Source organism: Gossypium arboreum, chromosome 1 (genome assembly GCF_025698485.1).
Source record: "Gossypium arboreum isolate Shixiya-1 chromosome 1, ASM2569848v2, whole genome shotgun sequence".
Taxonomy (NCBI): Eukaryota; Viridiplantae; Streptophyta; class Magnoliopsida; order Malvales; family Malvaceae; genus Gossypium; species Gossypium arboreum.
Genome location: NC_069070.1, coordinates 67,277,138 through 67,304,075, shown reverse-complemented (window position 1 = coordinate 67,304,075; position 26,938 = coordinate 67,277,138).

Sequence of the window (26,938 nt, the reverse complement as noted above, 5' to 3'; positions counted from 1 at the left end):
TTTTGTATCTCCTAAATCTACGACTTCTGGATAAATACGGCTCATACTTGCCAATTGCAGCCTTTCGCTGACCTCCAACACTCTCTAATATATAATGTCAGTTTAGACACATCGACTTTGTAGTCCACTGAAATATTCATTCTATGCCGCTTAATGACAAATACACACTCTTCCTTACTTTCAAATCTCTGGCCCACAAACAACTCCTTAGGATCGAAATCTATGGCCAACCGATAAGCAAGTAGTATATCAGGGTACTCTAGAAACTTGATTGCGTGCACCGCATCGAGGTCTATGAGCGACATGTGTGCCCCAGGATTATTGTGTATCACAATACGTCGAATTTGGTTCCTAACTGAAAATGTGTTAACATTTCCATCGTCATTCACGCCTTCATTGTCAATATCACCGGGACCTCATCCACATTGGGATCACTATCACTATCGACCTCATGATCAGAAGGATCATTACTATCGTATCCATCATCATGAACCACATCAGTCTCGGGTGCAGCATTAAGATCTGTGTCGATCCTACGTATAGTCGATTGACCATCAATGTAGGATATCAGAACCACCATACACCGCTCTTCAGCTCCATATTATTCACCTAATAGAGTGGGATCTTCAATTGTCTCCACACTAGCTAACTCAGCAAATAATTAAATCAGTGCAGTTTGGTCGCTCCGATTCCCACAACAAAGAGTGACCATTGTCTCTACGTCTTTATCTTCTACAAGTTTCATCTCAGTGAATTTGATTGGATCTGTAAAATCTAGAAAATTGTAGAAAAGTTTCAAGATCTTTATCCCACAATGTCTAACAATTTTTGCACTAATCATTTCCTTCATATCATCAAACGAGAAATTTTTATTAAATCTCATTGCTATTTGTTGGCGACATTCAAATATACATCCAACTGTTGTTGTCAAAATTACTTCATCGAAATAAATGCATACGAAAAACTGATTATCCATCTTCAATACTAAATCTGTTAAAAAGGAAATAAAAATTCTCAAAACAATTTCGAACAGCAAAAAAATTACTTACATAAAAAATTTAACGAATAAAAAGAGACCAAAATTATATCAATATGCAAAATTTTTCATTCATAAGCTCAGACTTTTTCAGTTCTCATTTCATACATGTACAACCATATTTACTCATTTTTTTCACATTCTCTACTCTCTAAAATTTATCTTTACATTTAACCACTTGAACTCATTTCTACGTTTTCTTCCGTCTCAGATTCTATATCTTCCTCCGGGAAATTCTCTATATTAAATTCTGAATTCTCTTCAAATTCATCTTCTACAGGATCTTCTTTCTCTTCAATCCTTATAACGAGTATTGAATTTATAAATTCTCTTGGTAATTTCCTAACAACTAATTTATCCATCCATGGCATGTTAAAGACATTTTGCTTCCCAGTCAACTTTCGCGAACCTACACTTTGTCTTGCTATTTTCGTTGCTCCATAAGAGATTATAAACTTCACAAAGTATATAACTATATTCCAATAGGTTCGTGGTACCAATGTCTTCCAAAGTTGGTCTAAAATGATTTGATGCTCCCATTCTATTAATATCCTTCTAAAGGTCAAGTATTGCATTTTATTCTTTCTAATCAGTTTATGACCCTTGCATAACACTTCTTACACCTTTTGATTTATGGTAATAAGGTGTTGAACGATGTCTTCTTCTGGTTTCATTCTGTAATCATGCAATTCTCTTATCATCATATCAACTTTCTCCCTTTTTGTTGAAGTTATTATCTCATGAGACAATATCAGATTTATTGTCATTTCTACCAATATCTATGACAGAAAATAATTTTTTTCCAAATTTCAAGATTTATCTATTTTCCTCTGGTGCCATCACAAACTAATAATTAATTTATAATAGTTACTAACAAAATAACTTTCAAATAAATTAAAAATTAATAAAATTTACATTCATAACCTAACAAATAACAATAAACATTAAACTAAACAAATAATTTATAATAGTAACTAACAAAATAAATTTAAAATAAATTAAAAGTAACATAAAAATAAAATAAAAATTACACAATACTAACAAAATAATTTATCCTCATCACAATCCATTCTATTTTAAAAAAACTTATCTTTCTTTTTTCTTCTCCTTTCTTTATTTCATTTTTCTCCCTCTCTTCTACCTTCTCTTCTGCTATCTTTTTTTTTTAGCCTACTTCTCTTCTTCACTGGGGACCATTAAATAGGACCGCTAAAACTGTTTCACTGGTGTCACCTATCAAATAGGGGTCACCAGTGCCGCCTATCAGATAGACACCACCCTTAGAAATCCATATACAATTGTGGTGCCGCCTATCAGATAGGCACCACTAATATAAAAATAAATTTTTTAAATTAAAGAAATAAATTTTAGAAAAAAAAAATGGTGGTGTCACTTATGAGATAGGCACCACTACAGCTGACATGCCATTTTGGTACATAATCGCGCTGATATATCATTTTCGTATATAATTTTTTTATAATATTCATGTAAAAAAGCCAAAACATTGAAAGAGGTTTTTCCATTTTGAATTATAGAGAGAGAAAGGAAAAAAAATTGGATTAATTATGGAAATGTTCTTAAGCTTGTCAAAAGTAAAAAAAAACAAAAAAAGTATCACGTGTTATCATTCAATTGGTTAATGTGTCATGTCAGTAGTCCGTTAGTGAATTAACGAAATTTTAGTGACAATGATAATTACAATAACCAATTTGAATAATTATTTTAATTAAAGTGATTAAATTTAAAAAAAATGACTAAATTAAGACAAATTCTATTTAATTGTAACCTTAATGTTGTTTACTCAAAATTAAATTAAATTCTTAAATTACTTGAAAAAGAAAAAGAAGTACTTAACCTAAAACTATTGTACTTTTAATCCACAACAACAAGAGAAAGGCCAGTCACAGAACACAAACCCAATCCAGTCGGAGAACCCACCCATGCATTCAATTAGAAAACCTTCCTTCATGTAGGTGCGGTTGAGAAAAAAGCCCAAGAGCTCCCCACGTAGGGACCACCTACAGACATACAAATGCGCACTGACGGGTTAACAAAGAGCGCCTGTACACAACATAACAAAGCTTAATACTTAACCTAAAACTATTGTACTTTTGAAATAGGGTTTTTTACCCAAATAATATAAAAAATATACCAAAATGGTATGTTGCTAAAATTAAGTACCAAAATGGTATATTTAGATGAGTGAAGGGTGCTGCATAGGTGGCACCACCCTCATATTCTGACACTAAATAGTAAAAAAATAAATAAATAAAATAATGGTGACACGATGGGACATGACACGGGTCGCGCCTAGGGAAGAGGCGGCACTGGTGGCGGAGCTGACGCAGGCGGTACTGGTGGAAGAGCTGGCAGAGGCGACTCCACTTTAGCAGGGAATGGGACGGCTGCATGCTGAGTTCTTTTTTTTTTGTGTGTGTGTGTTTGGGGACCTTATAATGGTCCCCAAGTTCATTTTCGGAAGGTAAGTGAAGGAGAAGAAAGAGAAGGAGAAGAAAAGAAGAAGTAGAAGAAGAAGAAGAAGGAGAAGGAGAAGGCGAGAAAGGAAGGGAAGGGAAAAAGGAAAAAAAAATAGGGAGAGAAGGAGAAAGAAAAGGAGAAAAATAATATAAAAGAAAATGTAATTTTTTTGTTATAAATTAATAGATTGATGTTAATTTAATTTGTTTTTGTTGTTATTATTGTTGATTTAATTTAAATTTAATTTTTAAATTTAATTTTGTAAGGTATTATTTAGTTAAAAAGAACTATTAACGTATGTTTGTATGCATTTTATATTTTTATTCATTCATAATTTATTTTTAATGTTTATTGAAGTAAAAAGCCTATTTATGTTATGTATAAAGAATGCTTTATTATTTTATGTAATTTATTTGTTATGTGTGTTTTAGGTTGATTAGATATATTTTTATAAAATTTATTTGGCATGCTATTATTTTGATTATTTCAATATTATTTTTATTATTTTTATGTAGGTAAAAGATGAGACCATTGATATAGAATTTGGAATTTATGAGATAAATTAAGAATTAGTTTATATGTTCTAATTTTTAAGATTTTATAATTGAGAATAAGAGTTTTTGTTTTTAACTTTTATTTTATATATTTTATAAATATTAAAATGAAATTTCTTTTGAACTTCTATGAAAAAAATTATATTTTTACAATAATTAAGTTGGTGTGTTATTATATATTATATTTTAAACAAAAATGTTTACTTATTATCATTTTAAAATAATAATAAAAATATTCGCATTTATTATGTATCGTTTATGTTATGTTTATGTTATATTTTTTATCGGCATGTTATTTTTAGTATTTTAATATAAAATTTACTTATTATAATTTTAAAATAATAATAATAATAGTATTTATTATGTATGGTTTATGTTTTATTTTTATTTTTATTGGCATATTATTTTTAGTATTTTAATATAAATTTTTGTTTTTATGTAGGTAAAAGATTAAACCATTGGAATAGAATTTTGAATGGGACCATTAAGTTGGAGTTTGAGTTGAAATTTATAAGATATATTTATTTTGTTAATGTAGTATAGAAAAATATGATGTGGAAAAAATTGTTTGGTATTTTTTTTGTAATTAAAAGTAATATATAAAATTTAGGTATTTTGATAAATAAAATCCATCAAACTTTGAAATTAATAACTGAAATTTGTTTTGAAATTGCAGGTATCGCAATGGCTCCATTGATTAAGAACGATGGTCACATATCAAATATAATTAATAATATGGTAATATATTGTTATTTGTTAATCACGGGTTCCCTTAAAAAAAAGATCTACGTAATTTATGGAAATAAATTATGTTATTATAATTATTTTCTGTAATTTAACACTGTTAGGGCCCGTACCGCGTATTAAGGGGTCGGGTGTGTAACAACCCGATTTTAGCTAAATTAGAATAGTGGTTTTGGAACCATAAATCTGAGGTTAGAAAATTATTTAAATATTATTTTTGGTGTTTACAGCATGTGATTATATATGTGTGAAAGTTTCGTGAAATAATTTTAGCGTTTGAGTGCTTAATTTGACGAAAGTTTTAAATCGCGTAAAATGCAAAAGTTGTATTCTATATGTTAAAAGTGTTTGATTGCTATGAAATTTAAAAAGGTGGGAGTCCTTATTATGAAATTAGACCATTGATAGTGGAGATGGACATAAATGGCCTTAAATTATATGATTATTAATGTTTTAACTAAAGGGTAAAATGGTAAACTATGTATTAATGTGAAATAAATAAAAGAAAAACAATTTAAAGCTTATATTCTCATCTCTTTCATCGAAATTGAAACAAAAAGAACACCATGGAAGCATTTTAGGGTTCGGCTAGCATTTTAGGGCTCAATTTTTTTATGATTTTTATGTTTTTGTAATCGTTACTTCGTGTTCTAACTTGCCAGTACCCTAATTTCTGAATTGGTTGATGAATTTGTGAGTTGCCATTGATGATAGCTATAACAGCCTGATTTAGACCCTATTCGGAACTGTGGTTTTCGGACCACGAATCTGAGCCAGAAAAATATTTAAAAATTATTTTCAGTGTTTATTATGTGTGAATTTATATGTGTGAAATTTTCGTGACTTAATTTTGTCGTTTGAGTGCCCGATTAAATAAAAGGGCTTAATCGCATAAAAAGAAAATTTGATGGTTTAATGTGTGATGACCAAATTGAATGTGTCTTTATAATTTGAAGCATTTATGTTGCAATTATATCATTGAATAAGTGATGGACGATAAAAACCATGAATTATAATGGTTTTATATTTTAATATAAAGGTTATATTTGTAATTTGGTTAATAAATTATATTAGTATAAAACATAAAATTAAAAGCCACAGCTTATATTTTTCTTCCATGACCAAATATCAAAATAAGAAAGAAAAGAATAAGGTTTCAAAGGTTCGGCCACCTTCCAAGCTTGATTCAAGGTTCGTTTTTACTCAGTTTTTGATAATTTTTACGTTTTTGAGATCGTTGCTAAGTTATCTACAAGACCCATGCTTGAATTTTTTATTTTGATGAATATTTTGAATTATGCCATTGTTGAAAGCTTGTGATTTTTTTTGTTTGGTGATGAAATATGAAAGATATGTTTTGGATTAACATGTTTTGTATTGGAGTTTTTGATGATTTTGAGTAATTAGGACTAAATTGAAAAAATAATAAATTGAGGGACTAAAATGTGAAATAAATGAAATATATGGACTTTTATGAACACTAGGAACATTCGACCTAACATGGAAATATTCAAATTTTGAATATTTTCGTGTTTTGTGAAATAAGGACTAAATCGTGAAAAATGTGAAATGTCAGCGAAAAAAGTGTAATTGGCTCATTTATGTGTTTTTGGACTAAATTGAGTGAAAATATGTTTGAATGAGTTTAATTTGAATATGTTTAGATCAAGAACCAAAGAAATCGAATTAGGATCGGGGGAAAACTAAAGTAGTCAACTAGGTGTCCCGTTTCGTTTTACATCGTTCGAGGTAAGTTTATAAGCAAATAAATGTTAATAATTTTGAATATATATGTTTTAAATGCTGAATTGGATTTTATGATTTTATATACTTAATGACTGAATGTGTATATGCTTGAGAATTAAGTTTACGAGTTCGATTAGATCGAGTTATGACATCCAAAAGCCCCGTATGAACCTTAGGAATAGCTAGGATACATATGTCATGACATAGGATTCCGATATTTGATGTGTGAGTAAACCATGACACCGATATGTGATTCCAATATGTGTTTACGAGTAAGACCCTGTCTGGGATAGTGGCATCGATATGTGATTACATGTAAGACCACGTCTGGGACGTTGGCATTGTACGATATATGTGATTATCCAAGTATCCTATCCAATTTCGAATGGTTCAACGGGTAATGATATGTTGTGAACGAACGTGTAAATCGAGCTAAAACAGTAAGGTATGAGTTAGTTAATTACCTATTTGAAAATAAGGTAAGTTGGCCATTTAATATGTGATTCAAATAATACAAGTTACTAGTGTAACATATGTGCATTTGGTGGTATATTCGGCCATTTGATATAAATATATATGTGATTGTTATACTTTGACTTGCGAGAATATACATATAAGTGTATATGTATTTGGTATGATAAAGATATTGTGGCTTAGGAATTGAATGATAGTTTGTTAATGTGTATATATATATTCATTCGATCATTTCTATGTTTATGCATATGAAACTGTATTTTGATTTATGAGTGTATGTATATGTGTATACATGTACATGGTCACATAATGATAATGAGCTTTGAAATCGAAAGATACTTTGACAATTTATATATATATATGTATTCGACCATAAATAAGTTTATAGATGAAAGTATATGATAAATGTTAAATCATAAGATTGAGGTTTAATTTGATTATGATAGTATAGTTTGGCATAGTTTAAATGCATCGATTATGTCTTTGAATTGTTTATTTGCTCATGATTTTCTAAGCTATGATAGCTTACTGTGTGTATTTATGTTTTGCCTCTGTTTTATAGATTTTGGATGTAACACCCTGAACCCGAGACCGTCGCCGGAGTCGAACACGAGGTGTTAACAGACTTCAACCCACTTATTGAGAGTTTCCAGACAAGCTGCCAATCTGTGTACTAGTCGCTCCAAAATTCATAACTTGAGTTTTACAACTCGAAAATCAGTTTTTCAATTTTTCCCTGAAACTAGACTCATATTTCCATCTACATATTTTTTTCTAGAATTTTTGGTCAAGCCAATTAGTACAGTTTATTAGTTAAAGTCTCCCCTGTTGCAGGGATTGACTACACTGACCTTTGTGCATTACGAATTGGATATCTCCCTGTACAGGGCTTCAATACTGATGCCGTTTGTTTCTATAGAAACTAGACTCAGAGAGGAATCTACACATATATGGCATGACTCCTAATTATCTCTGGTTAATTTAAAATAATTTTCCAAAGTCGGGACAGGGGATCCAGAAACCGTTCTGGCCCTGTTTCACAAGAACTTTAATATCTGTTAACTTATAACTCATATGACCATTTCGTTTCTTCTATATAAAAGTAGATTCATCAAGGTACACTTACATAATTTATTTACTATTTAATACCATTCCTACTATTTTTAGTGATTTTTCAATCTCACGTTACTGCTGCTGCCAGCACCTGTCACTAAAGCAACTATGCCTATTTCATGATTTCCCTTTGATCTAACTAGTGATTCATCATACATGTCACAAATCATGATCATGACTAGCCATACCAGAGGCTAATCATTATCCAACATCTCCCTACTACACTATTGCCATAACATGCATTTTAACACCAAAATAATCAACCATGGCATAAGGCATGGAAATCAATTACCAAGACTTGTGACTTAACATTTGAGAACTAAATCCAACCGAGCATTTATGCCATTTTCGCATGGCTAAAAGTTTACATACCAAAGTTCAACAAAGCATATTAGCCTATACATGCCAAAATGTTCTCCTAAACCGACTACACAAAAAAATACCAAAAGTTGCTAGCGGTGTGATGACTCCAATGACGATCACGAGCACGCAAAAAGGACGAGTCCGAGAAACCTAAAATGGCGACAAGCAAACACCGGGTGAGTATATAACTCAGTAAGCCATAAGCACTATATTGCCGTTCAGTAATAATATACCATAAAAGAAAATAATTAATACGGGATTAAAATCCTCCATCCGCACCCCAAACGGTACTATAATTCTTTAGGCATTTCGGTTTGGTCACATACCAAGCCCTAATTGATATTTCATACATTACGCCATATGACATTGCATGCATTTACTTTCGAGCATAATCACCACATAGATCAAGACTTACCAAACCAAAATTCCAAATATAAATAAAATGTCCATTCCTCATGAGCTCAAGGTGTTTACTCGTACCGCTATCCATGATTGACTCGGTAATGCCGCGCACATAGAACATGTACGTTTATTAGAGGATGTGCAATAAGCCCGCACACTTAGTGCTTAATAGTCGAACTCGCACACTTAGTGCTATATAATCAAACTTGCACACTTAGTGCTGTATAATTTGAACCCGCACACTTAGTGCCAATTTGTGATTATAAATGTTTACACCCGCACACTCAAAGGTCAAACCGATCATTCAATACATCTCACCTCCTTTCTTTCAATTCAATATTTTTATCACCACATACATACATGTTTATATATATATTCTACCATTCCATTCAGCATCATTACTTGGACATTACGACCCTTTAAATTAGTACAAAATAAGTGCTTAATGACTTACCTTATATCGGATGAAATGATTCCCAATCTACTACTCGATTATCTTTGCTTTGCCTTTGCTTGGTTCTCCTCTTTGATGTCTTGATCTAAAATGAATACATTTAGTAGTTTAATCTTCTTGCTGGATTTTTATGTGTATAACTTAATGGTTTTCACCCCATTTCACAACTATCTTTGTTCAAAATATCAAAATCTCAACCAACATTTGTTTAATGCTTCAAGACCGAATGCATGGTCACCATTAAGCTAATCTAGTCTCAAGTATTTTAATCCTAACATACAACATCATGAATCAACTCAACCTTATAAGCCAATATTACTCCTACAACCGATTGTAAGGAGTTAACAAAGAAAATATATTTTTACAAACATATACACCCATATGGCCGATTTTACCAAATCAAATTTAACCTTACTTATCTCAAATTTTCATTTCATACTATCATCCCCATGACATAGCAAGGTTTTGAATCATGGACTAATTAGAACTAAAACTAGCAACTAAGAACATGCATGAATCTCATGGCACCATATTAAACATACCTTAATCTAGCTACAAGGATGGCCAACCTATTCCAAACCAACCATGAGCAAGGACCCTTTCTTCTCCCTTGAGATTTTCGGCCAAAAGGATGAAAAAAAGATGAACAAAGCTTTTTTTTGTTTTTCTTTCTCACTTGCACGGTAATGGGGAGGGAGGAAAGCCTTCACACACACACTTTTTTTTATTACTCATGCACCTTATTTTATTTATTTCAACATAAAACACTCACCCAACATGTTTCATGACATGTCTTGCCCATGCTTCCTTGTCATGGCGGCCACTAGCACTTGGGGGATTTTGACATGCAAGTCCTCCTTTTGACTACATGTACTATTAGGTCCTTATAGATTAGCCTATCATTTTTCAAAAGTGACATACAAGTCCTACTAACTGAATTCACATGCAATCGACTAAACCGAAGCTTGAAATTTTCACACATTCGTAAATACATATTCTAGACAATAAATATTACGTTCAAACATTTGGTGACTCGGTTTAGTGGTCCCAAACCACTTCCGACTAGGGTCAATTTTGGGCTGTCACAACTCTCCCCCACTTAAGGAATTTTTGTCCCCGAAAATCTTACCGGTAAACAGGTTTGGGTAATGCTCTTTCATAGAATTCTCGGGTTCCCAAGTAGCTTCTTCCATCCCGTGTTTGAGCCATAACACTTTTACTAACGGAACCCTTTTGTTTCGCAACTCCTTCACTTCACGAGCTAGGATACGAATCGGTTCTTCTTCATAACTCATATCGGCTTGAATTTCAATCTCGGAGGGGTTTATTACATGCGAAGGATCGGATCGGTAACGTCGAAGCATCAAAACATGGAAAACGTTGTGGATCCTTTCGAGTTCAGGGGGTAAAAGCAACCTATATGCTACTGGGCCGACTCGTTCGGAGATCTCATATGGCCCAATGAATCTCGGACTCAATTTGCCCTTACGGCCAAATCGAGTATCTTTTCCGTGGTGATACCTTAAGAAACACTTTGTCTCCCACGATACTCAATATCTCTTCGTTTTAAATCCGCGACGACTTCGACGATTCAAGCGACCTTCAAACTTTCACGAATTACTCGAACTTTTGCTCAAGATCTCTAATCAAATCCACCCGAAAATTTTGCTTTCACCGAGCTCACCAAAACAATGGTGTACGACATTTACGACCATACAAAGCCTCGTAAGGCGCCATCTTAATGCTTGACTGAAAACTATTGTTGTGCGAATTCAATCAAGGGTAAATACCGTTCCATGAACCATTAAACTCGAGGATGCAACATCTCAACATATCCTCAAGTATCTGAATTATCCGCCGGATTGACCATCGGTTTGGGGATGAAAAGCGGTGCTAAAATGCACTTGGTACCCAAAGCTTCTTGCAATTTCTTCCAAAATCGTGAGGTCAATCTCGGATCTCCGTCCGACACAATAGAAATCGGTACCCGTGTAATCTCACAATCGAGAAACATACAATTCAGCAAGCTTATCCAATGAAAAATCCGTGCGTCGAGGATAAAGTGAGCCGACTTAGTCAATCTATCAACGACGACCCAAATTGCATCTTTCTTGCTTGCCGACATCGGCAAGCCGATACAAAATCCATCGTGACTCGTTCCCATTTCCATTCGGTATCATGATTGGTGAAGCAAACCCGTGGGCACTTGATGTTCCGCCTTTACTTGTCGACATACTAAGCACTTCAAACAAAGTTGGAAATGTCTCGTTTCATACCATGCCACCAAAACGGTGTCTCGTGTCGTTGTACATTTTCGTACTCCGGGTGGATTGACATTCGACTCTGTGAGCCTCGTTCAAAATCATCGAAACAAGTTCAATTCCTTGGAATACATAATCGACCCTTGAACGTCAAGCAATCATGGTCGTCAATCTGAAATTCGATTCCTTGTTCTAACACACTCATCCCGCTTTTGCAACCAACTCATCGTCGACTTTTTGAGCTTCACGAATTTGACGATCAATAATGGTTTGGCTTTCAATTCAGCTACTAACACATTGTCGGGTAGAAACGCACAAGTGTACATTTATCGCCATAACGCAAATAGTGATTTACGACTTAAGGCATCCGCAACCACATTAGCCTTTCCGGTGATAGTCAATGACCAACTCATAATCCTTTAATAGCTCGAGCCAACGCCTTTGTCGCAGATTTAAGTCTCTTTGAGTCATCAAATATTTGAGACTTTTGTGATCCGAATACACATGGCACTTCTCACCAAATAAGTAATGTCGCCATATCTTTAAGGCGAATACGATGGCGACCAATTCGAGATCATGGGTCGGATAATTTTCTCATGTGGCTTTAATTGTCTCGACGCATAGGCCACAACTCGCCTTTCTTGCATCAATACGCAACCCAACCCAAGTAGGGATGCGTCACTATAAATGACAAACTCTTTGCTCGATTCGGGTTGCACTAGAATTGGGGCTTCATCAAATAAGCTTTCAGTTGATCGAAACTTTTCGACATTTCTCCGTCCATTCGAACTTAACATCCTTTTGGAGTAAGCCGTCATTGGCGTGGCTATCGTCGAGAAACCTTTACAAATCGTCGGTAATAACCGCAAGCCCCAAAAAGCTCCTAACTTCGGTAACATTCCTTGGTGGTTTCCAATCGACTATGGTCGAAATTTTGTTCGGGTCCACCTCGATATCCGTCACGGACACCACGCGCCCCAAAAAGCTAACCTCTTTCAACCAAAATTCACATTTCATCAACTTTGCGTATAATCGCTTATCTCGTAAGATTTGCAACACTAGCCTCGGTGTTCAAAGATGTTCATTTCATCTCTCGAATAGACCAAAATGTCATCGATAAATACAACTACTAATCGATCCAAGTATGGCCTGAAAATTCTATTCATTAAATCCATAAACACCGTAGGGCATTAGTGAGCCCAAACGGCATCACCAAGAATTCAGAGTGACCGTACCTCGTTCTAAAAGCGGTTTTGGGTATGTCCGATTCTCGGACCCTCAACTGATAGTACCCGACCTCAAGTCTATCTTTGAAAACACCGAGGCTCCTTTAATTGATCAAACAAATCGTCAATTCGTGGCAACAGATATTTATTCTTTATCGTCACTTTATTGAGTTGACGATAGTCGATGCACAACCTCATGCTTCCGTCCTTCTTTTTCACAAACAATACTGGTGAGCCCCATGGAGAAAAACTCGGTCGAGCGAAACCTCTATCCGTCAATTCTTGCAATTGGACCTTCAATTCCTTTAACTCGTTAATGCCATACGATCGGAGCTATTGAGATCGGCGTAGTACCGGTACAACTTTGATGCAATTCCACTTCTCGAACCGGTGGCAATCCGTAACTCCTCCGAAAAACATATGAATACTTACAAACCATCGGTACCGATTCGAGTTTCTTTTCCGTCTCTTTACTTTCAAACACATACGCAAGGTATGTTTCACACCCCTTTTTCACATATCTCCGAGCGGTCATAGAAGATATTATCGCTGGCACTCCTTTTAAATCAGTAGACTCGACTCGGACTACCTCATTATTTGCACTCCTCAAATCAATGGTTTTCCTTTTGCATCCACCATTGCATCATGTACGATCACCAATCCATACCAAGAATAACATCGAATTCATCAAATGGTAGAAGCATCAGATCGGCCGGAAAACAGGATTCTCGAATTATTAGGGGGCATCTCTTGCACACTTTATCAACGAGTACGTATTGACCCAAAGGGTTTGACACTCGAATTACGAACTCAGTAGACTCAACAGGTAGAGTCTTCTTGGATGCTAAAGTTTCACATACATATGAATGAGTAGAGCCGGGTCAATCAATGCAATCACACTAGTATCAAAGAGAGTAAAAGTACCAGTGATAACGTTAGGGAGGATGCCTCCTCTCGTCTGCGCGGATGGTATATGCTCTAGCAGAGCACGGGTCTCGGATCGAACAGTAGTAGACGGTGGCTCCTCTCGATTACCACCCCTACCTCCTCGAAATCCTCGGGGTCTACCTCTAGTCGTCGCCCCACTCGATCTTGCACCTTGCATCTTATTCTTCTCATCTAGCTCCGTGCAATCTCTAATGAAGTGGTCCTTGAACTACATCCGTAATGAGTCTTGGTTAATGACTTACCCGAACATTCACCTAGGTGTCGTCTTCCACATTGGGGGCATTCGGTCTCTCTGACGATTATTGCCCACACTAGCCACCAAGTAGCTCGGGAGCCCGTCGATGGTCATGCTCTAATGGAAATTCCCGCAGTCGTCCTCGTTTTATTAGTGTCCTCCCTGAACTTCTTTACAGTCGAGAACGGAGCTTTACCCATCGATCTCTTACGATAGTCTTTAGCTTCAAATTCAGCCTTCTTCTTCTCCTTTCCAAGTTCTTCCGCCTTGCAAGCTCGTTCGACCAGCGTCACGAACTCCTTTATCTCCAAAATACCCACTAGTAGTTTTAAATCTTCATTCAATCCTTCTTCAAATCTTTTGCACATAGCAATCTCATCGGCCACACACTCGAGCATACCGACTAAGTCTTACGAACTCATGTTCAGATTCGTAATCTTGTCATACGGCCTTGCTTGAGTTCCAAGAATTCCTTACGCTTTTGATCGATGAACCGTTGACTAATATACTTCTTTCAAATTGTTTGAAAGAAATCCCAAGTAACTCGCTTGTTTGGGACTATGGAGATCAAAGTCCTCCACCAATAGTAAGTGAGTCTCACAACAAGGATATAGCACACTTTAGACATTCATCGGTGTGCATGATTCATCAAACACCGAATGGTGTTATCAAGCCGAAACTTCGGCTCTTTCGGCATCATCAAGAACTATGGCCTTAAACTCCTCAGCCCCGCTTTCTAATCAAGTCTACAGGTGGCTTACTCGGCCTCATAGGATCAAGAATCGATGGCATTACCGCCCTTGGGGTGGATTATTTAAATTCGGAATTGTTGGACAGCCGGATTGGTTCGGGCGTATTGCGCTACCCACTCATTCATCATGGTAAAGAAGGCTTGTTTTGCCTCCTCACCTTGATTATTCGCAGATGACCGAGGTTCAACAGGGCGTCCCTTGTGCAGAGCAGCCGCTACACTTTCAACGTCATCCGCCAAGGTTCTCTCTACACCGGATCCATTTACTAATCAAAACAAAAATTTTAACCGTCGAAGTCATCACACATTTAAACATTAACATTAAGGCATGTATAGCTAGACTCATACGCTATGGTAGTCCTAGAACCGACTAAACCATAGCTCTGATACCAATAAAATGTAACACCCGAACCCGAGACCGTCACGAGTCGAACACGAGGTGTTAACAGACTTCAACCCACTTATTGAGAGTTTCCGACAAGCTGCCAATCTGTGTACTAGTCACTCCAAAATTCATAACTTGAGTTTTACAACTCGAAAATCAGTTTTGCAATTTTCCTGAAACTAGACTCATATTTCCATCTACATATTTTTTCTAGAATTTTGGTCGAGCCAATTAGTACAGTTTATTAGTTAAAGTCTCCCTGTTGCAGGGATCGACTACACTGACCTTTGTGCATTACGAATTGGATATCTCCCTGTACAGGGCTTAAATACTGATGCAATTTGTTTCTATAGAAACTAGACTCAGAGAGGAATCTACACATATATGGCATGACTCCTAATTATCTCTGGTTAATTTACAATTATTTTCCAAAGTCAGGACAGGGGATCCAGAAACCGTTCTGGCCCTGTTTCACAAGAACTTTAATATCTGTTAACTTATAACTCATATGACCATTTCGTTTCTTCTATATAAAAGTAGATTCATCAAGGTACACTTACATAATTTATTTACTATTTAATACCATTCCTACTATTTTTAGTGATTTTTCAATCTCACGTTACTGCTGCTGCCAGCACCTGTCACTAAAGCAACTATGCCTATTTCATGATTTCCCTTTGATCTAACTAGTGATTCATCATACATGTCACAAATCATGATCATGACTAGTCATACCAGAGGCTAATCATTATCCAACATCTCCCTACTACACTATTGTCATAACATGCATTTTAACACCAAAATAATCAACCATGGCATAAGGCATGGAAATCGAATTACCAAGACTTGTGACTTAACATTTGAGAACTAAATCCAACCGAGCATTTATGCCATTTTCGCATGGCTAAAAGTTTACATACCAAAGTTCAACAAAGCATATTAGCCTATACATGCCAAAATGTTCTCCTAAATACACAAAAAAAATACCAAAAGTTGCTAGCCGGTGTGATGACTCCAATGACGATCACGAGCACGCAAAAAGGACGAGTCCGAGAAACCTAAAATGGCGACAAGCAAACACCGGTGAGTATATAACTCAGAAGCCATAAGCACTATATTGCCGTTCAGTAATAATATACCATAAAAGAAAATAATTAATGCGGGATTAAAGTCCTCCATCCGCACCCCAAACGGTACTATAATTCTTTAGGCATTTCGGTTTGGTCACATACCAAGCCCTAATTGATATTTCATACATTACGCCATATGACATTGCATGCATTTACTTTCGAGCATAATCACCACATAGATCAAGACTTACCAAACCAAAATTCCAAATATAAATAAAATGTCCATTCCTCATGAGCTCAAGGTGTTTACTCGCATCATTGTCCATGATTGACTCGGTAAGGCCGCACATAGAACATGTACGTTTATTAGAGGATGTGCAATAAGCCCGCACACTTAGTGCTTAATAGTCGAACTCGCACACTTAGTGCTATATAATCAAACTTGCACACTTAGTGCTGTATAATTTGAACCCGCACACTTAGTGCCAATTTGTGATTATAAATGTTTACACCGCACACTTAGTGCCGAAACCGATCATTCAATACATCTCACCTCCTTTCTTTCAATTCAATATTTTATCACCACATACATACATGTTTATATATATATTCTACCATTCCATTCAGCATCATTACTTGGACATTACGACCCTTTAAATTAGTACAAAATAAGTGCTTAATGACTTACCTTATATCGGATGAAATGATTCCCAATCTACTACTCGATTATCTTTGCTTTGCCTTTGCTTGGTTCTCCTCTTTGATGTCTTGATCTAAAATGAATACATTTAGTAGTTTAATCTTCTTGCTGGATTTTTATGTGTATAACTTAATGGTTTTCACCCCATTTCACAACTATCTTTGTTCAAAATATCAAAATCTCAACCAACATTTGTTTAATGCTTCAAGACCGAATGCATGGTCACCATTAAGCTAATCTAGTCTCAAGTATTTTAATCCTAACATACAACATCATGAATCAACTCAAACTTATAAGCCAATATTACTCCTACAACCGATTGTAAGGAGTTAACAAAGAAAATATATTTTTTACAAACATATACACCCATATGGCCGATTTTACCAAATCAAATTTAACCTTACTTATCTCAAATTTTCATTTCATACTATCATCCCCATGACATAGCAAGGTTTTGAATCATGGACTAATTAGAACTAAAACTAGCAACTAAGAACATGCATGAATCTCATGGCACCATATTAAACATACCTTAATCTAGCTACAAGGATGGCCAACCTATTCCAAACCAACCATGAGCAAGGACCCTTTCTTCTCCTTGAGATTTTCGGCCAAAAGGATGAAAAAAAGATGAACAAAGCTTTTTTTTTGTTTTCTTCTCACTTGCACGGCAATGGGGAGGGAGGGAAAGCCTTCACACACACACTTTTTTTATTACTCATGCACCTTATTTTATTTATTTCAACATAAAACACTCACCCAACATGTTTCATGACATGTCTTGCCCATGCTTCCTTGTCATGGCCGCCACTAGCACTTGGGGGATTTTGACATGCAAGTCCTCCTTTTGACTACATGTACTATTAGGTCCTTATAGATTAGCCTATCATTTTCAAAAGTGACATACAAGTCCTACTAACTGAATTCACATGCAATCGACTAAACCGAAGCTTGAAATTTTCACACATTCGTAAATACATATTCTAGACAATAAATATTACGTTCAAACATTTCGGTGACTCGGTTTAGTGGTCCCGAAACCACTTCCCGACTAGGGTCAATTTTGGGCTGTCACATTGGATTCAAGTTACAAGCTCGGGGATCGTCAGAGAAGTTTATCACACATCGACTATTTTTGGTACTTTATAAGTTGAATTTCGAACTTATGGCATGTATAGGCTAGCTTATATTTGGATATGAAGATTTTGGTATGTAAATATATAAGCCATGTGGAAATTGCTTGTTAAAATTTTTAAGTTCGGTTTCAATGTTTGGTTGAATCATGGTTATGTTTGGCTGTGGTTTAGTGGTTTAGCTATGGTTTATACGTAGATAAATATATGTGAACTTGTTGTTATGTTTGGCCATGGTGTTATTAAGTGATTAGGTATTAAGGTAAATTTGGTTATGACATTTAGAAGAAGTGAAGATGATATGTTTATTAATATTGAGGTTTATTAAGTTGATCATGGATGAGTTTATTTTGGCAAAAAGGTTAAAGATATATGTGTATTTGATAAATATTTGTTTGACTGTGAAATTTGACTATCTATGTTCGATTATGATAGTTAGAAATGATGTCTAAGCTTAGGTGATTTCGATGATGATATATATATTTTCATAAGTATATTTAGTTTATTCGGCTTTGGTATTTGCATAGATAAATTATGTGTGAAGTTGGTTGTTGTGTTTGGTTAAGGTACTACAAATAGCTTATAATTAATTCATCTCAGGTAAGTTTTACGTGTTATATGCTATGTCTTTGAGAATGCATTTTATAAATTAGTCAGAAAAGGAATGAAATAACAATTATATATTTGACTATGTATTGGATATTTTGGTTTGGTTATTCAATGCAATGCTTAGGTTATGCTTAAATGGTTGGTGGAAGTAAATGATGTAATGTTAACCATAATCTTATATGTTAATGAATATTATGCTATTTGATATGGTTGGTATGAGTTAAAATTCGGATGTGCATAGATAAGCAAAAGGATATGTTTAGTATTTAGTTAAAATAATGAAATTGTACTAAAGAGAGTATTAATGCATGTTTGGTACATGAGATGAAAAATGTTGGTTAATGAATTAGTCATTCACGTGCTTTAAAATTTGATATTCATAAGGTTTGAATTATGTATTTATAAAGCATATGTAGTATAGTTTTGATGCAAGTTTAATTGGTTCAAAATTTTGATTAAAATCCATGATATTGATATGGTTGAATTTTGAAGCATGGTTCGTATATGCAATATGATTAATAATGCATTTTTTATTTTAATTGGTTATGTGTTTTATACAAACGAACTTGATTTGTATGAATAAAAGGATGGTTATTAATTATATTATGGAAAAATTTTATAAAGGAAAATCTATCACTTTATGCATGAGTAGTAATTAATGACTGTTCAGAACTGTGTTTTGATTGGCAATGCCTCGTAACCCTAATCCGATAACTGATACGGGTTAGGGGTGTTACAATAGCTTGATGTTTTTTAATGTTGATGATGGAAATGAATAATTGTTGATAGATTTTAATGTTTTGTAAAGTGATTTTTGACAAAAATGTCAAAAAGGATTAAATTGTGAAATTTATAAATTGAGGGGTTGAAATGTGAAATAAATGAAAAATATGGGCTATTAGGGGTGCTATGGTAATTCGGCCAAGCATGGGTCTTGTTGAATTGTGTGAATTTTGTGTATTTGTGAAATAATGACTAAATTGAATAAATGTGAAACTTTAGTGGCTAAAGTGTAAAAATGCCCAAATATGTATTTTTGGATGAAATTGAATGAATACGGGATTAAATGAGTTAATTTTGAATACGTATAGATTAAGAAAAGAGGAATCTGGAATTAGATCAGGGGAAAGGCAAGATAACTGAGTAATTGACTCGTTTTGCCGTTTTCATACCGAAGGTAAGTTCGTATGTGGTAATTTCATTATAAATGTTTGTTAAATGCTTTGATATTTCATAAACTGGGATTATGAGATTACGGATAATGTTGAAGAGTGAAAATGACTCTACGAATGCATTTGATGATAGAAACGAAAGGTGTGAAAGCTCGGTTGAACCTTAGGAATAGAACTGGATACTTGTGAAATGTTATAAGTTGATATACCGATTTGGCTTCGGGCCATGCATATTGGATGAGTTGGCTTTGGGCCACAATATCGACACTTTGGTTGCGAGTGATACCTTGATTTGGCTACGGGCCATGGCATAGGTATTCAGAGAGGAGTTACATCGATTTGGCTACGGGCCATGGTATAGGTACTCCGGGATAAGTTACCTTGATTTGGCTTAGGGCCATGGTATAGGTACGTATTGATTGAGATCCTTGAGTATCCGATTTCTATTCTGAATGGTTTAATGGTTCAACGATTGAGAAAGTTCATTGAAATGGTATTTGATCATGTTTTGAGACATGATAAAGGTTTGTGGTTAATGTGATTTTGATTTGCTAATGTGAAAATGGTTAAATTACATTTATTTGATGGATTGAGTAAATCACTTACGAACTTACTAAGCTATGAAGCTTAATGTATGTTATTTGTCTATGTTTTACAGATAATCAAAGCTAGCTCGGATTCAGGGATCGTCAAGAACCGTCATCACACTATTGATCATTTTGTTGGTACTTTGAATGCTTTGTATATATGGTATATGACATGTATAGGCTAGTGTCATCTTGGTATGTTTTGAGTTATGATTTTAGCCATGAGATTTGGCTTGTAAATGTTGGTGAGTATTTGGCCATATAAGTTGGCTGAATTCATAAGTTTGATAAGTGATTTATGATGCATACGATGTCTTATGTTTTGGAAAAATTAATATGGATTCATGTGTTTGCTAGATAAGTTATTGATGTGGTTAATTATCAATGATGTATCATGGTTGAGAAATGGCATATTGTGGATTGGTATATTGATGATGATATGGTATGTTATAAGGCATAAAATAGTTAGTAAGATGGTGAGAAAAAATGCTTATAGAAGTTAAGGTTATGACTTGTTGTTTTGGCATATGAAATCAATATGATTAGAGTACTAAATCTGTATTGAATTGGCTAGTGTTATTATGGTATGAAATGTGCATAAGTTGATAATGTTTTGGATGTGTATAAATGTATTGAAATGGTACCAATTTGGTTGCTATGTGTGCATGAGATAAGGGTGACAATTTGGCTTTGCAACTAGCCTATTTTTGTTCACATGGGCAGAGACACGGGCGTGTGTTTCAGTCGTGTGCAACATACGGTCATGCTACACGGCTGTGTGTCCCTTGGGGTACCCTTTCGAATTAAGTCAGTATACCTTATAGGTTTAACACGACCTAGACACATAGGCATGTCTACTGGCCGTGTGTGGCATACGGGCTAACACATGGGCGTGTGGCTAGTCGTGTGATCCAATTCAGTAACCCATCCAAATTTCCCACGGCCAAAGCACACGGGCGAGTCTACGGCCGTATGGTGCAAGTCAGTATGTATGCCATTTTTTCACACGGCTTATGACACGAGCGTGACTGGTGGCTGTGTGAGGCACACGGCCTATTCACACGGGCGTGTGACCCCTAAATGCTTGAAAATTTTATAAGTTTCCCAAAGTTTGCAAATGTTATCAGTTTAGTCCCAAACCTCTTCCAAGCATGATTTAAGGTCTCATGGAGTCTTATAAGGGACAATGTGATTATGTTTAATGGATGTTTATGTGTTAATGGATTTTCATGTGAGAAATGTAAGATGCATGTTGTAATTGATCGGTAATGCCTCGTAACCCTATTTTGGCGATGGATACGGGTTTGGGGTGTAACAGCCCGATTTTGGGCCTAGTAGGAATAGTAGTTTCAGGACCACAAATCTGACGAGGAAAAATTTTATTTGTATTATATTTTTATGGTCTACAGTTTCACGGAATGATTTCGTGAAAATTTCGTTCAAAAATTTTGACATTTGGGCACTCAATTTAGTCAAAAGGACTAAATTGTAAAAACTGCAAAAGTTTAGTTCTACATGTTAAAGGTGTCTAATTGTTTTTAAAATTTTAAATTGGAGATCCTTAAATGGTAATTAGACCAGTGGTTAATTTTTTGGACAAAAATGGACAAGAAATATGTGAAATAGAATATTTTTAAATTAGGGGCATTTTCGTCATTTAGTAATTAAAATGAATTAAAAACAAAATTAAAAGCCAATTTTTTTCCATCTTCAACCCCATGACCGAATTTCACAAGGGGAAACCATGGCTAGGGTTTTTCAAGCTTCTAAGCTCAATTATAAGTCTGTTCTAGCCCCGTTTTTAATGATTTTTACATTTTTGAGATCCTCGTAACTTGATTTAGCTATTTCTACCATTATTTTGAGCTAGGGTTTGTGTTTAAAATTTACCCATGGATGACATATATGTGTTTTGATGTTTTATGGAAGAATATGAAAGTTTGGAGTGTGATAAACAACTTTTACTAGGTGATTTTTGATGAAATTTCATAAAATGACCTATTTGTAAAAGTTGTAAAATATGTGTAGAAAATGTGATTTAGTGAAAAATGTGGGCTACTATAAGAGGTAATATGAATCGGCTAGGCTTGGGTATTGAGAAAAATGGATACATTTCATTTTAGAAGCCTAGGGGAAAATTTGTAAATATGTGAAACTTTAAAGACAAAAACGTAATTTTTTCATAATATGATTTTTGGAATGATTTGAATAGTATAATAATTTAATAAGTCAAATGTGATATTATAGATCAAGAAAAACAAATTTTGGACTCAGAACGGGGGAAAAACAAGTATTAGACGATTTGGTCCTTTTCGCCATTTTAGGTCGAGGTAAGTTTGTATGTTAATAAACGTTATCGATTTGTGTTAATTATGAAATATTATTGTATATTTGATTAAATTTTGAAAATTAAAGTAAACGTTCGAATTGAGTAAAAAAGTTGGATCGATCACAATCATTGCATAGTGAAATATGAATTTATGGTAAAAGACCATGGTTAGACCATGGCAATGTGCTAAGTGAAATAAGTGATTCGCATGTAAGACCGTATCTAGGATATGACATTGTGCTAAGTGAAATAAGACCATGGCATCTAAGCGAAATAAGTCCATGTCAACATGCTAAGTGAAATAAGTCCATGACATCTAAGTGAAATAAGTCCATGGTATTGTGCTAAGTGAGAAATTTTCCAGTTGAAGCTTAGGAATAAAATAGCTTTGGACACAAGTGTGTTACTATGTGAAGGCCAGTTTGTGAATATAATAGGTTTGGACACAATTGTGGTACTATATGGCCACTTTGTGAATATAATAGCTTTAGACACAAGTGTGGTACTATGTGAAAGCCACTTTGTGAATAAAATAGCTTTGCACACAAGTTTGGTACTATGTGAAGGCCACTTTGTGAATAAAATAGCTTTGGCTACAAGGGTGGTACTATGTGAAGGCCACTGTGTATCCGTTATTATTCCGATGTGTTCAACGGGAAATGACTAAGTGTAAACGAATATGACTATGTGATGATTAAATGTGAAAGAATTATGAACCAATAATATTATTTGATGTTGAATTGAAATAATGTGTTTTCATTGTGGTTTAAGTGCATCAACTGACATAGCCAAGATAAAAAAAAATGAAAGTATAACTAATTTAAGCGATACAGGTACGTACGAAACCTATGTGAATGTTGAATGAAAGTTAATACAAAGAAAATGTGAGAGAGTAAAATTGGAAATAAAATAGTTTTGGACAACAGCAGTTGTGTGACTTTGAAAAACCATAAAAAAACAGTGGAAATTGAATTAGAGGTTGAATAAGATATGACATTAAAGCTTATTGAGTCTACTTTCACATAAAAGAAACAGTGTATGTAAAAAAAATCATATTACGAGATATTTGAATTTTTGAGAGACAGGGTTAGAATGATTTTGAAATCCCCTGTTCTGAATTTGAAAAATCATTAAAAATTGTATAAAAATAATTATTGGTTAGAGTTTTTATATTTAAAATTACGGGAACATCATCCGAATCCCATACGATGAGATAATTAATTTTTAGTGAAGAAGGGTTGAAACTGTCAAATAGCAGAATAGGGGAGACTTTAAAGAATAAACTGTACTTATTGGCTAGACCAAAAAATCTGAAAATTTTATGGTGAGAAGATATGTGAGTCTAGTTTCAGGGAAAATTAGCAGATCTTAATTTGGAGTTTCGTAGCTCAAGATATAAATAATTTAGCGACTGTGACTGGAGTAGACAGCTTGAGATGAACAAGAGTAAATAGTAGAACTATGTGCAATTATAATTATATTATCTTGAGAACATATTGTGAGAATTGGTAAAAGCATGTTGACATACCAACTTACTAAGCTATATAGCTTACTCCGTTTGTTTTCTGTGTTTATTATGTCCTCAGGTTAGCTCGGGTTGGAAGTCACTAGAGAACCTGTCACACTATCAAACTAACATACTGGGTATTGATAATTCTTATACTTAAGGTCATGGAATGTATAGGGGACTTGGTTATTTTTGTATGTGTCATAATTATTTTGGCCTAAAATGTTGGCCTATGCTATTTGAAAGGTCATTGTTGTGTAAGGCCATTTGATGTTGGTATATTAGCTATATTATAAGTCCATGATGATGCATTTCAAGGATGTGTATGCTTACATATATGGATGGATGATTGGTGATATCTATGTGTGACGTAAATTTGTTCTAAACAGCAAGTCAGATTAGTGCACGGGCTACGGACATGGCCATGCGAGCCACACGCCCCTGTTTTTCATGAAATTTTTTCAAAGTTTTCTAAAGTTCTGGGTTTGGTCCTGAATCGTTTCCAAAGCATTATTTGGGGTTCATAGGCCCATATTAGGGACTTTAAGACAAAATATGAAAATTTTTAAATTTGAACGAAAATTCATGACCCGATTTTATACGATTACATATGTTTATGTCTGGTAATGCCTCATACCCTGTTTTGGTGTCGAACACGGGTAAGGGGTGATACATTTAGTGGTATCAAAGCTATGGTTTAGTCGATTCTCGAACTAACCTAGCATGTGTAAGAGTCTAGCTATACATGCCATATATGAACCGTGATAGTGTGATATCTCCTGACTCTGATGAGATTGTTTTGTTGAGACAGAGGCGCTTTCTAACCGAGCTATTTTTGAAAACGTTGCTAATGACATTGTGATATTTGAAATGTGTTTTTGATAAATTAAAACTTGAAAAGGTATGAATAATAGTTCATGACGTGTATGTGATGAGGTACAAAAATGAAACATCTATAAGTGGAGAATTATGAGTAAGATGTTATTATTTTTGTTGAATATAGTATTTCGATTGATTGTGATGATTTTATGAAACGGGCAAAATGTTATAAATGTTATGAAAAGGCTTTAACCTGGACTAGTAATATTGTTATATCGTAGGTGACTCTAGAGTGTGTATTATGAATATGTGCCAAAAAGGGGCATTTTTGAAAATGAAATGATAGATTGTTAATATACATACCTTGAGCATATTATCTGAATATTCCTTGAAATTAAAATAGTGCAAAGGGGAATTATTCTTGAAATATGGGAAAGTAACATAAAATGCAAATTTTTATTATGACAAGTATTCATGTTTGTTTGACATTCATATGATGTTATGTGTTTGACCTGTATGATTAAGTGAATGCAGTAAGTAAACTTACTAAATATTTGTGGAATGTATGTATAGTGCACTTGTTTGAATAAGATAATCGGAAAGTTAGTGTAACATAAATGTGTGTTAAATTGTCTAAAGTGAATTGTATAATTGTGGTGATGATGATGAATTTTAAGCCATATGTGCATGTATAAGAGTCAAGTTAGAGGCTTTACGACCACACCCTCTTACTAATGTGATATCTTATAATGAAATTTCATAAGATTTGGGCTGCATGAGTTCACTAGTGAAAGATTAAAGAGTTCAGTAGCGGATTTGCTAATAATGTGGACAGAGTTGAAAATAGTTGAGTAAGTAAAAACAGTTTTGGAAAGGTTGCCAGGTTATTCAAAAGACAATTTGGACTTCGCAAGTCACGGTTAGAGAAAAACTTAATCTCGTTTAATCGGCTTAAACAGGTTTGATGACCAAAGTATTTGTTTGCTAGAATTTCTTTCGGATTGATTTACGTTAGTGAATTGAGTAATACGGGATTAGTAATGATAGGAATGGTCAAAGAAACGAATTACGACTTGTAAAGATGTTTGAGTATGACAATAGCGATTGAGTAGATTATCATGATCTCTTCTGGGTATTATATATATATATCTGTGTGTAATTGTTCATTATCTGATGAAATTCTTACCGTATGAGAATGAGGGCTGATAATAATGTTAGATGAAAGCACTATGGTTTGGTTGATTGATGATTACTATAACTTACCGTTCTCTTTAGAGTCTATTCTACTATGTTTGGTATGAAAAGTTAATTGTGAAAATTATGTGAGGTTATACTTCTGCTACTACTGAGCATTTATTTAGTTAAGATATGTATTATTGTAAATATGTTACCTTTGTTACAATTGATTCCAGAACGAGTAAGCATAATTTTCTTTTGGATTTCTCTGAGGAACCGTCAAGGTCTTTATTATTATTTCCTTCTGAATTGTGTTCTCGGGCTTTTAGTATGTATATTCTTTAACTTGTGATGGCTATGTCTGTTATGGATGTTATCTCTGTTTAATCACAGGAACGTGGTGAGTCTGGCATCAGGATTCCTTAAATTTTTGTGAAAAGAATTGCTATCAGAAAAGGTATGGATAGTGAAAGTTCAAACTCAAATGGTATAATGGTTTTCTTTCCTTAGGCAAGTTTGATTAAAGCGAATGAGTTCAATCGAGATATTTTGTTTCCTTGAGCAAATGTAGTAGTAAAGGTCATTAATTTGCATGATAAGGGAATTTTGAAAGATTGTGTGTTTGAGTTGTTTTAATAGCGTAAAGAAAGGAGCATTTTGTTATGT